Genomic DNA, 17791 nt, shown 5'->3' with positions numbered 1-17791 from the left:
GTGACAGTGGTGGAGGTGGAAACCATAGGATCATTTAAGAGACACTTGGATGAGTACATGGACCTCAGAAAAATGGAGGGCTATGGGCAAGCCTAGGTAGTTCAAAGGTAAGGGCCAAAGGGACTGTATTGTGCTGTAGGTTTTCTATGTTTCTAATTTCAAAAATGCTTTATGATTTCTGTTGCACATATAAATGCAAGTATGGTTTTTATTTAGTGCAGTATACAAATTACATGTTGCTTCTTTTCACACCTTGTGGCGCATCAGGCAGCCTTTTTTTGTCGGTTCCTTAGCATTTGTCTATTTTTTAAGATGCCAAGTTCTTAGCTCAATGCTCAACCCAGCATGGATGGCATGCAAGAAGCTGGCCAGACTCGAACCCAGGACCACTGGCCTCTAAGTCTGGCACTGAAGCTCTATACCACTAGCTGGCTACAAGTTTTAAGTAGTGTGAACTAATTGCTGTTTTCCTGAAAAAAGTGGCAAGCAGAGAGATCAAAAGCATTACTGTTCTTGTGCTACTAACATTCCACTTTCACATTCCAGTTGAGTTATCATTCAGCCAAATGAAACAGCACTCCTCCGAAGCCAAAGTGCAACACACATTCCCAACAACACATTGCACATATGGTTACACTTTTAGAAAAGCATACAGTAACAAAGTAAAAGAAAAAACTATATATATATTGCCCAAATCCGAGTGGCATGATTGTAGTCTTGGTCTATTCCAGCACGTTCTTCCATTGAGCGAACACTGGAGGGAACTCCTTGCTTGGAACCATTATCCTGTTTGTAACTTAATCACTTCTATCTTCGACACAATCACATGCTTTTTTAAAATCATCTTTTCTGTGTTTCAATATCTATCTAAAACATGTCACCTTTCTAACATTTCCCAATTCTCATGAATTACTGACCTGAAAATAGTATCTCAGTGTTACTTTGAAATATTAGCCATGATTATTTTCTCAAGTCATGGGGCAGAACACAAGTTTTAGCATCTGATTCAATGGCAGAATTGGTATGCATATGCCAAGCTGACACCTGTAATTCATACTAATTGGAAGTATGCGACTGGTAGTCCAAGGTTTAATTCAAGGCTTAAAATTCTTGAGCAATGCTCTTCATCTTATAGTATGAAATTCAAGTGATTGATCCTGGAACTGTCTGAGATGCAAAATGAAAATGCTGGAAATATTCAGCAGGTACAAGTACAAGTTCAGTTTATTGTCATTCAACTGTGCACATGTATACCACCAAAAAAAACCATTCTTCCGGACAAGGGTGCACAAACAGTACATACAACACATATACATAATGTATAAAGTAGTTGCGAGAGAAATCATTACTGTATTACAGTTCAATAAATATGGTTTTAAATATTGGAGAGTAGGAACTACTGTACATGGTTTAATCATTGGACTAAGTATCTAATAATACAAAACAAATGATCTGGATACTCAAGTTCAAATTTCAACTTAGAAATTTAAATCCAGTTAATTATATAATTTAGTAGTAAAAATATATATCATTTCTTGGTACCATCATGCTAAATGGGACTGAACCAGAACAGATCCAATAGCTTGAACTATTTTTGACAGAAATGCTATACCACAACCAGTAACCTCACTGCCTGGCCACACGTCCCTTACTCTGCTGTTACCATCAGGCCAGTCGATCACCTCTGTTTCAGCTAGGAATGTAGAAGGATAGTACCATGTGTGCAAAGAAATGAAGTGCAAAGATGGCCAAATTACAACAAGGTCCACAAGCGTACTGAGAGTAAAAACAGCAGAATCTCACAACCAGCAAATCAGATCAGAGTACAGCCTCAGACTTTGGTCAACATGAAGGCATCGTGGACAATTAAGTAACTAACACAAAGAGAAGTTTCCAAACCCATTCCAACAGTGGAGACCAATTGTGTGCAAAAAGCTGAAGCATCTGCAACAAACTTCAGCCTGATTTGGACATGTATGCTCCTTCTGAGGCTTTCACTGTCATAGAATCTAGTTGACAGAAAATCTGATTCACCCCATGTGAAAAAAAAAACATGGTTGAATACATAACAAAGGCAAGAGGGTTCAGTAACATCTCTGCTATAGTATATTGCAAAGTGCTCCAGAATAAACCATGCCTGGAGAGATCCTTTTTCAGTACAGCTTGTTAGTGAAGATCCTCAGCAGTACAAAGCAATTATGTAACTCAGTTGATTATGATGAGCTGTCGTTCTTCTACTTTGCATCTAGCCCATTCTTGCTGTGGAGAAAACTAAGAATAGACAGGTCGGTGTGGGAAAGGGGAGTAAAGTTGAAATGGCATACAAATGGGAACTCAAATAGTCCATTGTGAACACAGCACACGATCCATAAAACAGTCGCTTAGTCTACATTTGGTCTTGCAGATACAGAAAAATCCACATCGAGACCATTAAATGCTGTAGATGAAATCGAAGGAGCTGGATGTATATCTTCGAACAGCATCTCATGTCTGGTCATCTACAGCCTTATTGTATAAACATAGAATTTTTCAATTTCAAATACCTGAAGTCCTTCTGCTCTTTTCTTGCTCCTTTTGATTCACCTAGATTCTCCCAGCCCCACTCCCCCGTCACTCAGTTTCCTTCCCCTCCACTACAGTGCCATCTGCCTATCACCTAAACACTTAACCTATAGGTTTCTTATTCTTTCCCAACTGGTTGCACCTGCATATCATTCTGCCCTAGTCTGGTTCCGCATCATCTTCCTTACTTATCAGATTTCAGCATTTGCAGCTTCCAGTTATCACCATCATGTTCCTGCCCCTAACTCCACACTCCATTCCTGACTTGACTTCACCTGCTCCCTTTCTCTTCCCTTATCCGTTTCTACCTATCATCCATCAGCCACCATGTCTTAACTCCAACCCTTCCTCAACCAGCTTTATTTGCCCAATTATCTCCCTCCTCACTTAGTTCCACGTACCACCTATCAGCCCGTCTCACCACCATCATCTCTACCCCATCCTAATCTCTTCATACTGCCTATCTTGCACCTTGCCTCTCACTTCTGATTCTGGCTGTTGACCCCAAATATTGATCACCCTTGTCCATGTTGCCTGACTTTGAGTTCCTCCAGCGCTTTGATTTTCTCTTATTACAGCATCTATAGCCTCTTGTGTATTGATAAACTTTTATTAAATGGGCAGAGCAATGGCAGATGGAATTTAATTCTGAAAATTATGAGAAGTGGTGCATTTTGTGAGGATTAATATGGTGAGGATAAACACATTGAATGGTTGGATATAATGAATTACTGAAAGATAAAGAGATTTTGGTTCAAAGTTCAAAATAAATTCATCAACAAAGTACATGAGATTTATTTTCTTGTAGGCATTCACAGTAGAGCAGAGAAATTCAATAGAATCAATGAAACACTGCACAGACTGACAAACAACCAATGTGGAAAAGATCTGCACAAATGCAAAAAAATTACTATAATAAAAAATCAATAAATAATACTAAGAATATGAGTTGTAGTTGTCTTTGAAATTGAATCCATAGGTTGTGGAATCAGTTCAGTGTTGAAGTGAGTGAAGTTTCCACACTGGTTCAGGATTGGATGGTAGTAACAGTTCCTGAACCTGGTGGTATAGGACCTGAGAGAGAGTGAGAAACGACGATGGCTGAAATTTGGAATGCATTACCAGGGGGAATGGGAGAGAAGATGGGCATTCTCACAACATTTAAAGTAGCACTTAGTTGAGCATTGAAAAGCTATCACACAGAAGACTACAGGTTAAGTAAAAGTTGGTACTTGATTGCCAGCTCAGACATTGTGGGTGGAGAGGCCCATTTCTATGCTGTATGACTCTATAGAATATTTTAATTACCTGAACTTGGGTGTACAGGGCAGTTCCCAAATCTGAAGATTACACAAAATTGGGAGAGGGTAGTAGAGACTGTGAAGAAGTATAGAATAGATTTCAAGTAAACTTCAATACAAAGTTAGGTAGAATTGACTGATAGATGGCAGATGAACTAAATAATGTGAAGTTTTAGTATGAATGAAGAATGAAAAGAGACAATCTAAAAAGACTAAAATACCACAGAACTACAGGTATTTGTCCACAAATTATCAAAACTTTCAGGGCAGGTAGAGGCAACAATTAGAAAGCATATATATAGTGGCATGCGAATGTTTGGGCACCCCGGTCAAAATTTCTATTACTGTAAATAGCTAAGCGAGTAAAAGATGACCTGATTTCCAAAAGGCATAAAGTTAAAAATGACACATTCCTTTAATATTTTAAGCAAGATCACTTTTTTTATTTCCATCTTTTACAGTTTCAAAATAACAAAAAAGGGAAAAGGTCCAAAACAAAAGTTTGGCCACCCTGCATGGCCAGTACTTAGTAATACCCCCTTTGGCAAGTATCACAGCTTGTAAATGCTTTCTGTAGCCAACTAAGAGCCTTTAAATTCTTGTTTGGGGGATTTGCGCCCATTCTTCCTTGCAAAAGGCTTCTCGTTCTGTGAGATTCTTGGGCCGTCTTGCATGCACTGCTCTTTTGAGGTCTATCCAGATTTTCGATGATGTTTAAGTCACGAGACTGTGAGGGCCATGGCAGAACTTTCAGTTTGCGCCTCTTGAGGTACCAATATTCCATTGTGGATTTTGAGGTGTGTTTAGGATCACTAATCTGTTGTAGAAGCCACCCTTTTTTCATCTCCAGCTTTTTTTACAGATGGTGTGATGTTTGCTTCCAGAATTTGCTGGTATTTAATTGAATTCATTCTTTCCTCTACCAGTGAAATGTTCTGTGTCACTGTCTGCAACACAAGCCCAAAGCATGATCAATCCACCCCCGTGCTTAACAGTTGGAGAGGTGTTCTTTTCATGAAATTCTGCACCCTTTTTTCTCCAAATATACCTTTGCTCATTGCGGTCAATAAGTTCTATTTTAACTTCATCAGTCCACAGGACTTATTTCCAAAATGCATCAAGCTTGTTTAGATGTTCCTTTGCAAACTTTTGATGCTGAATTTTGTGATGAGGACGCAGGAGAGGTTTTCTTCTGATGACTCTTCCATGAAGGTCATATTTGTGTAGGTGTCACTGCACAGTAGAACAGTGCACCACCACTCCAGAGTTTGCTAAATCTTCCTGAAGGTCTTTTGTAGTTAAACAGAGGTCTTGATTTGCCTTTCTAGCAATCCTATGAGTAGTTCTCTTGCAAAGTCTTCTTGGTCTTCCAGACCACAACTTGACCTCCACCATTCCTGTTAACTGCCATTTCTTAATTACATTATGACCTGAGGAAATGGCTACCTGAGAACGCTATGCTATCCTCTTATAGCCTTCTCCTGCTTTGTGGGCATCATTTATTTTAATTTTCAGAGTGCTAGGCAGCTGCTTAGAGGAGCCCATGGCTGCTGATTGTTGGGACAAGGTTTGAGGAGTCAGGGTATTTATAAAGCTTTGAAATTTTCATCACCTGGCCTTTCCTAACGATGACTGTAAACAAGCCATAGCCCTAACAAGCTAATTAAGGTCTGAGACCTTGGTGAAAGTTATGAGAGCTCAAATCTCTTGGGATGTCCAAACTTTTGCACGGTGCTCCTTTCCTTTTTTCCCCACTCTAAAATTGTACAAAACAAAAATAATACACTAATCTTGCTGAAAATGTTGAAAAGAATGTTTCATCTTTAACTTTATGACTTTTGGGAATCAATTCATCTTCTACTCACTTAACTATTCACAGTAACAGAACTTTTGACCAGGGGTGCCCTAACTTTTGCATGCCACTGTATATGATCCTAGACTTCAGAAAGCATTACATTGCATATACAAGGAAGGAAGCAATGATGAATCTTCATAAAACACCGGTTCAACCACAACTGGAGCACCCATTTCTGAGCAAAGCACTTTTTGACAAGATGTAAAGGTTTAAAGAGGATATAAAAAGATACACCAAAATGATTCCAGGGAGAGGATTTTTAGTTACATGCCTAGTGTGGAGAAACTTTGGCCATTCTTTTTGGAACAAATAAGCCTTTAAGAGTATGAGATGAAGGTAATTAAAATTGCGTAGATATACAAGAGTAAATAGAAAGAAAGTTTCTAATAACAAACAAAATGTATTAAAAGCTTGAGAGGCGACTCAAATGTACAAATAACAAATTACTGACGAAACCAGAGATAGATTCATGATGAGAGATCAAATGGAGTACAGATATCCATAATTCTCTCTCTAAAAAGAGTAGATGCATTAAAGCCTGAAAGCAATAGACTTTTGTAAGATGTCTCCTGAGTGCAGCAGAAGTAGCCAAATGGCTGAGTTATGGAGAAATGAACAAGTTTGGAATGACTGCATGGATTCCCACAGCTTCGGATGCACCCATCATATTGTTCCTGTCTCTTGAGGCATTTCAACTAATTTTTCTTAGCACTAAAGACACATTAATAGCACTGGCATCTAATCATGAATTCTGGTGCAGTTACCTACTTCATACAGAGTGGTACCTTTATTATTGCGCAGAAAGAGGGTGGGTAATGTCTGTAACATGTTGTCAGAGGAAATGATGGAATCAGATATAACTTTTAAGAGGCATTTAGACACAACATTTAAATTGGCACTCACACGATACATTTCTTATGAAGACAAATGGGATTAATGGAAATGGGCAAGAGCTTTGGTTTGGATGTGGTAGGTCACAGGACCCTTCTCTACTCTGTGCACCCTGGTAATTGGCAAAAAAAAGCCATTTGGACTTAAGCTAAAAATTGTAAATGGCTAAGGTCTGTAAATGCACTGCCAGCCATAGCAATGAAAGACTCAACTGAAACATTGTAAAGAGAGCTAGATAAATATCTGAAAGGGAAAAATCTGCAGGACAATGTAAAAGCCTAGTGAGTGGGACAGAATTTGGGTTTTTCCAGACGTGATATAGATTCAACAGGCTCAATGGTCTCCTTCCATTCTGTAACACTTTTATTAAGTATTTGGGCTAGGTTTGCTTCTTGTAAATAAATGCACTAATTCATTTAAGATGATGGTGTAACATAAAGGGTTAACTTACCTGCCAGTCAAAAGTTGCTTCCACCTTCTCGGTCACTGACTGCTCCAATCAAAAGGATGTGGTGGCTTTCTACCATTGGCTGGCTCTCCTGCCATGGCACCAGCTTCTGGTTTTGGCCACCCCCAGAGGTATAATAAAAGTGTGTGTGGGGGACACTCTCTCTCTTTTTAGCTAGGGGCTCCCATCAGACCGATCACAATCAGAGCTGAAAAACCATTGGGAAAAAGTGCTGCAGATAAGAGGGCCCATGTGCACACTTCATTAAGTACCTGTTTGTTGAATGTTTGGTGTTGTAGTTGTGTAACTTGGTGTCTTAACAAAGTACCTGTTGAATTACAAGTAGTATTACTGAATGTCTGGTGGTGTAGATTTTGTAACTTATGGGCCTTAGACAGGTACTCGTTTGACATAGTGTTAAAGAGTTAACATGCTTACTTGCAATGTGTCTTCTGTCCCATTTACCGAATCCACTTCCTCGAAACATGGTTACCAGGCCGGATTAATGAACTGTGTGTACTGCATTTGAGTCAGGTATTAAAAGAAACTGAAAAATCAGAAAACTACACACACTGGGAATTTAAAATTACAAAAAATAAGAAAATGCTGGGTTACTCCGTATGTTAGACAGCATTCTGTTTTTACGTAAAAAAATTCTGTCTTTATTCACAAAAGATTCTGCAGATGCAGGAAATTGTAAGCAACACACATGAAATCCTGGAGGAACTCAACAGGTTAAGCACCATCTATGGAGGGGAATTAACAGTCAACATTTTGGGCCAAGACTCTTCATCGAGACCAAGGTTGGATTCAGATTTGCAGTGGTCGAGTGAGGTTTTAGTTTTACACATAAGCAAATATCTGGTCTGGCTGATAGACAAGAAACAATGAGTAAAGATAAACAGGTCTTTATTTTTGTATGGCAAGTGGTAATTATTGGGTATCACAGATGAGTGCTTGAGCTCTGCTGTTCACAGTATACAATGATTTTGATGAGCAAATCAAAAATTCCTATTTCTCAGTTTGCTGACTATAGAACTTGATGCAGTTGTGAAGAGAGCTTCAAAACAATTTGGACAAGCTGAGTGAGTGAACAGATACAGTATAACATGGATAATGTGAAGTCCACATATTTTAAAGGTGATAGTTTCCCAAACTTTTGTTGATGTACAAAAGAACCCAGATACCTTGTAAATCAGTCACTGAAAGCAAACACAAGTACAGCAAGCTATTAAAAAGGTACGTGGTCCATTGCAAGATTGGGTGTTGTTTCTCCTGGCTGCAAAGTCAGAATTTGGACAAGGAAAAATATGTTCACTCAAGGATGTTGAACCCACAGTATTCTTGGCCAAGCAAATGAATTTATTTAAGGAGATGGATACATTTCTAAAGACACAAAAAAAATCAAGATGCATGGTATGAATATAGTGTTAACATAGAGAATTAACTATGATCACATTGAACAACAGCCCAGGCTTCAAGAACCAAATGCTCCACAATTACTAATTTCTATTAAAGTGAGATTCAATAATTTACTTCATAAAACTTGCAATTTTGTTCTTTCTTCAGCCTTCCCTTGGAAATTTCTTCTGAACATATTGCCCTATATGCATCAATTTGTCTTCAATTGTAACTATACTTAAGATGTTACAAATGAGAAATTAACTTTTACCAAAGATAAAACATCTTTTAAATTAATATGTTTAAATACCTCCATGTTTTCAGAGATATCCTAGAACTCTTAGTAAGTCCGATGATTACAGCACTCAAGAAGTCCAAAACTTTCTTCAGGCTGTGTTGATAAATTGATTTAGAAACAAAAACACTCAATCTTGATTTCAATTGATATGCTTAAAAGTATTGCCTTAGCATCAATAGGTTGTATTATAATATAAAAGCACCGATGGTGTTAATCAGGGAAAAAACATAAAGGGCCATGATACATGCCACCAATCTCTTTAATCGTTACCTCATGATTTATGCACACTCTGCAGCCTCGATTAATGGAATCTAGTCTAATGTTTCTCTGTTTCAGAAACTGGAGCCTGCCCGGGCCCCGACACCGTGGAGTAAGAACGCCCGGGGCGAGGGAGATTATTTCCGACCGCACATGCGCACTCGGCGCTCGAGTCATTTGGTAGGTTCAGCGCAGGGCGGGCTGCCATTGGCTGATGTTGCTATGTACGTCATGATCATGAGAGCAGGTGTGATTGGACGTGGTTGATTTTATTGTCTGGCTCGGAGAGCAGAATTCTGCTGAATTGATATTCTTCTGATTTTTGCAGGGCTTCAAGGTACGCGCAGCTGATTTTACCATGAATTCAACTGAATTTAGAAGTTTTTTTTTCAACCCGCGCCTTTCTCGGGTTGCGGTGGTGGACAGGAGGGTCGGTAAAAGTGGCTAAAGTTGGCAGTTGAGTGTGGCCTGCCCGCCGGCTGCTGGTAGGTCATCCACCCATTGAATATTCAAGTTCAGACTTCCGAAATCAAGTCATGGCGCCGCCACGCGCAAACTTTCCGTTAACTGGCCCGCGCTGCTGCTCCACGCCGCCACCCCCTCCCCGTCGGCCGCCACTCCTCCTCATGGCCGTCCCTACCCCATCGCACTCCACACTCCAACTCTTCCCTCCCTCTGTCGCGTGCGAGGCTGCTCAGGGAAGATTTCACGAAAGCGGAGCGGCCCGGGCACTTGACTCTGCCCATGCGCAGTGTGGCTGGCGGCTGTCACGTGTGGGGGAGGGGACAACATCCTGTCTGCCCAGCACAGTGCCCGGCCAGGCGCTCTGAATGTAGTGGATAATCAGCGCTTAGTGCAGCAGTGTTCTGGAATGATCCGAGAGTAACCAAAACACAGTCTGCTTTAATGCAAACCGAGGGAGTACAACACGTTCTCTGTGTGGAATATAAACGTTGTTCAGCACATACAAATACAGCGAAGCACAAAACATTGCATTGTTATATAGGGCAGTCGCACGCTGGGACTAATGTAGTTTAGTGCATCACACAGTGCGACAGAATTATTGTTTTTGCATAATTATAGTAGAGAATGTCACGAGTAACTGTACAATTTGGCATCAGTTTAAACTGTTGTGTGAAAGCACTTTGTGCCATTGCAGAGTAATTAATAAATCGGAATATAAAGTTCACAACATAATCTCTTAAAATTCAGTGCAAATTTACTTGGCATGATGTAACAAATAGATGGACTGTAATTTAGTGCAATGCAGTTCAGCATTTGTTTAATACTCAAAAATGTAATTGATAGAATATCATTTTGCACAGCATGATTTGATTCAAAGCACATCATACAATTTAATGTGCAACATGATCTAATTCAAAGCACTGCAATGTAGGTTTTGATTCCTTTAAATTTGTTTGCTTCAATCTTTTATGCTCCTTGAATACTGCAGTTAAAATTATAAATAAATTAACCCTTTTGTCAAAGCCTTATTGTAAAATAGTTATTTGTATTGTAAAGAAAGTAAATGGCAATTACAGTAGCTCGGATTAGAAAGCCCCTCTGCATATTGCTCTTCATTGTCTTATTGTGGTGTAGCTGTATGAATAAGGATAAATTCCTGTAATAATTATCACAGTGAAAGGGGTATGTTTGGAAATGGGTTGAGTTTCTTAATGGGATTAGGACTGTTGTGATTTTACTTTTTTTTCTAATTGACTTCTTGTACTCATAAAAAGAAAACATTGTGACTTAGTTTATTGTAGTCTTTGGCATGCACTTGTTTGACTTTGGAGTAAGGAAGCAAATTGTGCATCTAAGTAACTTAAAGACAACTAGTTATTGCTTTGATTCCCAAGTCCCATGCAGGTTTCCTTCTTGTACCTTTTTCTTATCCATTGAAGTTTTCCTCATGTGATACTGGGTAACACCTTTGATACTTCCAAAATTGTTTTAGTAAACTGCTGATGCTAAGTGGCATTTTACATAGAAAACTGTGTTTTGAGTTTATTCTCCTGTTCCAGCCTCAAACTCTAATCAGAATGGTACACAAATTGTCTTTATAGCATTGTTATTATGATCCTACCAAACGACAGTAAATTTAATTCATTTGCCCTCACTATAACCTGAGTTCAGCTGCTCTAACTCAATATTAATGTTTTCCAGTGTATTTGGCTCTTTATCAAAATGATTTGACACCAAATCAAAACAGTACAGACACAGGTAATAAATTGCTTTCTCAAGGTTGAATATTTGACATTGTCCACTTCAAACTAACTTTGGCTGTTTATAATAACAACTTTTGAGGTTTTTATTGTCTTTTCTTCATCCATTCATTTTGTCCACTATGCTCCTCCAACCTTATTCCCAATTCCCAGCAAGTTCATTGTTATCTGACTTTTTTCCTGCTCTTCCGTTGCCTTTCAATTAACCTTCCTCCATATTTGTTTTTTTCCCTCTAAAGTTTCATAGATTTTGTACCAAAGGGCTCCTCATTTCTACCCTTTACCATGGTATTGAACTGGCGGTTATTAATAATGTGCCAATATCAAAGAAACCACTTTAGACCATAAGACCACAAGACATAGGAGCAGAATTAAGCCATTTGGCACATCGATTCTACTCCACCATTCAATTATGGCTGATCCATTTTTTCCCCTCCTCAGTCCCACTCCCTGGCCTTCTCCCTGTGACCTTTGATGCTGTGTCCAATAAAGAACCTATTAAAGTCTTCCTTAAATACACCCAACAACCTGGCCTCCACAACTGCATGTGTTAATAAATTCCACAAATTCTCAATCCTCTAGATAAAGAAATTTCTCTGCATCTCTGTTTTAATTGGATGCCCCTCTATCGTGGGACTGTGCCCTCTTGTCCTAGACTCCCACACCATAGGAAATAGCCTTTCCACATTACTCTGCCTAGGCCTTTTAACATTCAAAAGGTTTCAATGAGATTCCACCCCCCCCACCCCCCATCTTTCTGAATTCCACTGAGTACAGACCCAGAGATATCAAGGTTCCTTGTATAATAACCCTTTCATTCCCGGAATTATCGTTGTGAATTTCCTCTGAACTCTCTCCAATGCCAGCACATACTTTCTTAGATGAGGGGCCCAACACTGTTAACAATACAGAAGGTGGGGCCTCACCAGTGCCTTATAAAGCTTCAGCATCACTTCCCTGCTCTTGTATTCTAGAGCTCTTGAAATGAATGCTAACATTGCATTAGCCTTCCTCACCATCGACTCTACTTGTAAGTTAACCTTTAGGGTGATCTGCATTTCAGATTTTTGGATTTTCTCCCCATTTAGAAAATAATCTGCACATTTATTTCTTCTACTAAAGTGCATGACCATGCATTTTACAACATTGTATTTCATTTGCCACTCTCTTGCCCATTCTCCTAATCTGTCATTCTGTAGCCTACTTGTTTCCTCAACAGTACCTACACTAATCTTCATATCATCTGCAAACAGCAACAAAGCCATCTATTCCATCATCTAAATCATTGATATACAGCATAAAAAGAAATGGTGGTAACACCGACCCCTGCGGAGCACCACTAATTACTGGCAGCCAACCAGAAAAGGATCCTTTTATTCCCACTCGTTACCTCCTACCAATCAGCCAATGCTATAAGCATACCAATAATTTTCCTGTAATACCATAGGCTTTTAACTTGGTAAGCAGTCTCATGTGTGGCACCTTGTCAAAAGCCTTCTGAAAGTCCAAATATCCAACATGCATCCCCTTTATATATCCTAGTTGTAATCTCCTCAAAGAATTCCAACAGGTTTGTCAGGCAGGATTTTCCCTTAAGGAAACCATATTGACTTTGTCCTATCTTGTCCTGTGTCACCAAGTACTCCATAACTTCATCTTTAACAATTGATTCCAACATCTTCCCAACCACTAAGGTCAAGCTAACTGGTCTATAATTTTCTTTCTGCTGCCTTCCTCCTGGAAGAGTGGAGTGACATTTGGAATTTTCCAGTCCTCTGGCACCATGCCAGGGCCAATAATTTTTGAAAGATCATTACTAATGCCTCCACAATCTCTACCATTACCTCTTTCAGAACCCAAGGGTACGGTTCATCTTGTCCAGGTGACTTGTGTACCCTTAGGTCTTTCAGCTTTTTAAGCAAAGCGAAACTTTTTAAGCACCTTCTACCTTGTATTAGTATCTACACTCACCTCTGTTCCCTCACACCCTTCAACACCTGGCACACTGCTAGTGTCTTCACAGTGAAGACTGATGCAAAATCCTCATTTAGTTCATCTGCCATCTCCTTGGCTTCTGTTATTTCTCTGGCTTCTTTTCCTAGTGGTCCTATATCCACTATCATCTGTCCTTTTTTTGCACACTTGAAGACACTTTTACTATCCATTTACTAGCTTGCTTTCATATATCATCTTTTCATTCCTAATGATTCTTCTAGTTGCTCTATGTAGGTTTTTAAAATCTTTCCAATCCTCTGTCTTCTCACTAATTTTTGCTTTGCTGTATGCCTTCTCTTTTGCTTTTATATTAGCTGTGACTTCCCTTGTCAGCCACGGTTGTACTATTTTGCCACCTGAGTATTTCTTTGTTTTTGGAATACATCTATCCTGCACCTTCCTTGTTATTTCCAGAAACTCACGCCATTGCTGCTCTGCTGTCATCTCTGCCAGCATCTCCTTCCAATTTACTTTGGCCAACTCCTCTCTCATACCACTGAAATGTTCTTTACTCCACTGAAATACTGCTAAGTCAGACTTTACTTTCTCCCTATCAAATTTCAAGTTGAACTTAATCATACTGTGATCACTGCCTCCTAAGGATTCTTTTACCTTTAGCTCCCTAATCACCTCCAGTTCATTCCAGTCAGCTTGATGACAAACTGCTCTAAAAAGCCATCTCATAGGCATTCAACAAACTCACTCTCTTGAGATCCATTACCCTGATTTTCCCAATTAACCTGCATGTTGAAATCTCCCATCACTTATCAGAACATTGTCCTTTTGACAGGCCTTTTCTATTGCCTGTTGTAATCTGTGGTCCATATTACTGCTATTGTTGGGAGGCCTGTATATAAATGCCATCAGGGTCCTTTTACCCTTGCAGTTTCTTAACTCAGTCCACAAGGATTCAACATCTTCCAATCCAATGTCATATCCTTCTACTGTTTTGATGCCATTCTTTACCAGCAGGGCCACAAATCTGATGCAAAGCAACAAATTTCATGTCATATAAGTCACTGATAATTCTGTCTTCCTGTGAATACTTCTTACCGCTATCTGGTTGAATGGGACCACATTTGTAGGATTACTTTTGGGTATTTGTAGTTGGAGCTGTATCTGTTTTCTGTCCTAATATATGTTTTATTTTCTTCAGCATCCCACTGTTGTTCTTGATGTCTCTGTTATCTCTTAATTGTTAGATTAGCTGGCTAACATCCAATACTTGCTCAAAGTTCCTCCTCCAAACAACTGCAAAATGAAAGTTTGATCATCGTTCCATACCACAATGTTCCCTGATTTCTGGCTCCATACCTTCCCCGCTCAATATCTGAAGCTGCAACCTGAGTGTCATACTTCACGACAATTACGAGGACAACATACCAACAATTTTCTTTTTTAAAAAGGTCCTTTCTTCTATAGTATGGCCTGACTACTCCCTTGCTTCCCTTCAAAAAATTTGTTCATGTATTTGTTATCCCTAGACTTGATTATTGCATATAACCATATAACAATTACAGCACGGAAACAGGCCATCTCGGCCCTTCTAGTCCATGCTGACACTTACACTCACCTAGTCCCACTGACCCGCACTCAGCCCATAACCCTCCATTCCTTTCCTGTCCATATACCTATCCAATTTTATTTTAAATGACAATACCGAACCTGCCTCTACCACTTCTACTGGAAGCTCATTCCACTCATTCCCCCTCGTGTTACCCTTAAACTTTTGCCCTCTAACTCTTAAATCATGTCCTCTTGACATGATTTATCCAATATCTTTAAACTATTATTTGTTTTTCTGCTTAATGTAAACCATCATGTTAATTATCAATGAAGGCCATTGACTCTGCAAGAAGCCCTATATTGTTAAAAGCAACAACCTGAGAGTGGGAATTTTGAAACTATATTCCAAGTCTGTGCTTTCTGTAATCACTCCCCGGGTACTTCCAGCCCTAGAACCTTCTGAGTTCCACTAATTCTGTCCTCTCAGAAGTTTAATTAATATTGATGTCTGCATTTTCTGTTGCCAGAGTTCCCTAAATGTCTCTATTCCTCTTGCACCTGAGTCACTGCGTTGATAGCAACTTGGTTTCTTAAGGTGGTCAGAGCTGGGGGGCTGGGGGTGGTAGTGGGGATAAGCTTCCACTATTAAATGCTCCCAATGGCATGCGTCTCAAATAGCCTCTGACAACCAAGTTCAGCTCTTGGCTTTCAAGTGTGGCTTAGTCCAGTGGAACAGTTTCTACTGACAGAAGGGACAAAGGCAGTTTACTGGCACTTTAAAACCAGTCACTTGGGGCAGGTGGGACTCTTCAGTCATGGTTGGCAGCTTATTAGGAGAAGCAAAACTCTGATCTCAAACCCACTCACGGGGAAGGCTTTGGGAGTAAACCATGAGCAAAAATGTGCAATCCCTCAGGAGACGCTGACTGGCAACTCTTGTGACACCACTTGTGCCAAATTGTGTTGGTCTCTGGATTCATCAGCTGTATAGAGCGCGGGGAGGGAGCCTGTTACATTGGCAACAGCTTGCTGTCCAGGCTTGTGTATCATTTAGATAGCTGGCACATGACATCCATGATCGACCCCGAACAACGGAGGGCTTCAGTTGCCTCAGCTTTTAGACAATAGACAATAGGTGCAGAAGTAGACCATTCGGCCCTTCGAGCCTGCACCGCCATTTTGAGATCATGGCTGATCAATTACTATCAATACCCAGTTCCTGCCTTGTCCCCATATCCCTTGATTCCCCTATCCATAAGATACCTATCTAGCTCCTTCTTGAAAGCATCCAGAGAATTGGCCTCCACTACCTTCCAAGGCAGTGCATTCCAGACCCCCACAACTCTCTGGGAGAAGTTTTTCCTTAACTCTGTCCTAAATGACCTACCCCTTATTCTCAAACCATGCCCTCTGGTACTGGACTCTCCCAGCATCTGGAACATATTTCCTGCCTCTATCTTGTCCAATCCCTTAATAATCTTATATGTTTCAATCAGATCCCCTCTCAATCTCCTTAATTCCAGCGTGTACAAGCCCAGTCTCTCTAACCTCTCTGCGTAAGACAGTCCAGACATCCCAGGAATTAACCTCGTGAATCTACGCTGCATTTCCTCTACAGCCAGGATGTCCTTCCTTAACCCTGGAGACCAAAACTGTACACAATACTCCAGGTGTGGTCTCACCAGGGCTCTGTACAAATGCAAGAGGATTTCCTTGCTCTTGTACTCAATTCTCTTTGTAATAAAGGCCAACATTCCATTAGCCTTCTTCACTGCCTGCTGCACTTGCTCATTCACCTTCAGTGACTGATGAACAAGGACTCCGAGATCTCTTTGTATTTCTCCCTTACCCAATTCTACACCGTTCAGATAATAATCTGCCTTCCTGTTCTTACTCCCAAAGTGGATAACCTCACACTTATTCACATTAAACGCCATCTGCCAAGTATCTGCCCACTCACCCAGCCTATCCAAGTCACCCTGAATTCTCCTAACATCCTCATCACATGTCACACTGCTACCCAGCTTAGTATCATCAGCAAATTTGCTGATGATTTTGTCTCAAAGTCATTTTGTTTTATTTGATGAGGCACCAATAATAAATCTTCCAGTGATTGATGAATCAAAGATTCGCGGTATGAATGAACTATCACAGGCACCCAAAACATATTGTAATTGTATTAGTTCTAGCTTGTTGTACAACACTTGAAGTATAGATATAACTGAAAGGTGGAAAGTTGGACAATAATTCACCTGGCTGTATAAATCTTAAAATCTGCTGCATACTGTTTAGAGTAACAGGTGTCATTTTTCAGGTACATTTACACGTCAGCCAAGTTGAACAAGTTTTCAACAAGTTTTAAACTAATGCCCTATAATTAAAAAGCTAGTGTTAGCAAAAATACCATTTGCTTCACACTGATGGTAGTAAAAATAAGCATCAAATATGCCTTAATTCAAAGGGATGCAATTTGTCGGTGTTCAATTGAAAGAAATTACTGTTGGGAAAACTTTCTTTTTGGATATCTGTGGCAGTGTCAATTATTCACGAGTTAATAACCTAGTTGTTGTAATTTTACCTAGACTTTCAAACGATCTGTGATAATGCTCTCTATAATAAGCTAATACAGTCAGCCCTCCTTATACGCGAGTTCCGCATGCGCGAATTCACCCAACCGCGAATCGCGAAAACCCAGAAGTGCACTTGTTGTTCGAGCATGTACAGACTTTTTTTTCCTTGTCATTATTCCCTAAACAATGCAGTATAATAACTATTTTACATAGCATTTACATTGTATTAGATATTGTAAGTAATCTAGTGATGATTTGAAGTATACGAGAGGATGTGCGTGGATCGGGATCGATTATATAAAAAAAATAAAAAAATTGGAAGTTCTCTTACTAAGTAAGTTGGAACTGGTACATCTGGTATTATTTAGCATCAGTTAGTCAAATGTTTGTCTTAGTATATAGTATATATTTTACTTCTCTATGCATATAAAACACTTAAGAACATCTGTTTCAGCGCCGGGCTCGGGAACAGAAGTTCCCG

The 17791-nt window shown here is 39.7% G+C and overlaps 1 protein-coding gene and 1 long non-coding RNA gene across 8 annotated transcripts in view; one reads left to right on the top strand and one right to left on the bottom strand.

The window, feature by feature from the left end:
* Positions 1 to 7949: 7949 nt before the first annotated feature.
* On the bottom strand, positions 7950 to 9299 carry LOC140734521 (uncharacterized). Its single transcript, XR_012100553.1, has 2 exons — positions 9027 to 9299; positions 7950 to 8443 (listed from the first exon to the last, which is right to left on the bottom strand). It is a non-coding gene; the product is annotated as an uncharacterized lncRNA (long non-coding RNA).
* The window catches only part of hdx (highly divergent homeobox), a 153643-nt gene continuing 145100 nt past the window's right edge, over positions 9249 to 17791 (top strand). For 2 of the 7 annotated variants that reach the window (XM_073058596.1, XM_073058589.1), the window contains exon 1: positions 9249 to 9351. The gene's annotated coding sequence lies outside the window, so the exon portion shown is untranslated. Of the gene's footprint in view, positions 9352 to 9371; positions 9500 to 17791 lie in introns of those variants that run through there. The other 5 variants (XM_073058595.1, XM_073058593.1, XM_073058594.1 and 2 more) reach the window with 3 other exon arrangements.

The sequence above is a fragment of the Hemitrygon akajei genome, chromosome 10, assembly GCF_048418815.1.
Source record: "Hemitrygon akajei chromosome 10, sHemAka1.3, whole genome shotgun sequence".
Lineage (NCBI taxonomy): Eukaryota > Metazoa > Chordata > Chondrichthyes > Myliobatiformes > Dasyatidae > Hemitrygon > Hemitrygon akajei.
Note: the sequence above shows the minus strand (reverse complement) of the source record. Positions and strands in the feature narration are given on the sequence as shown.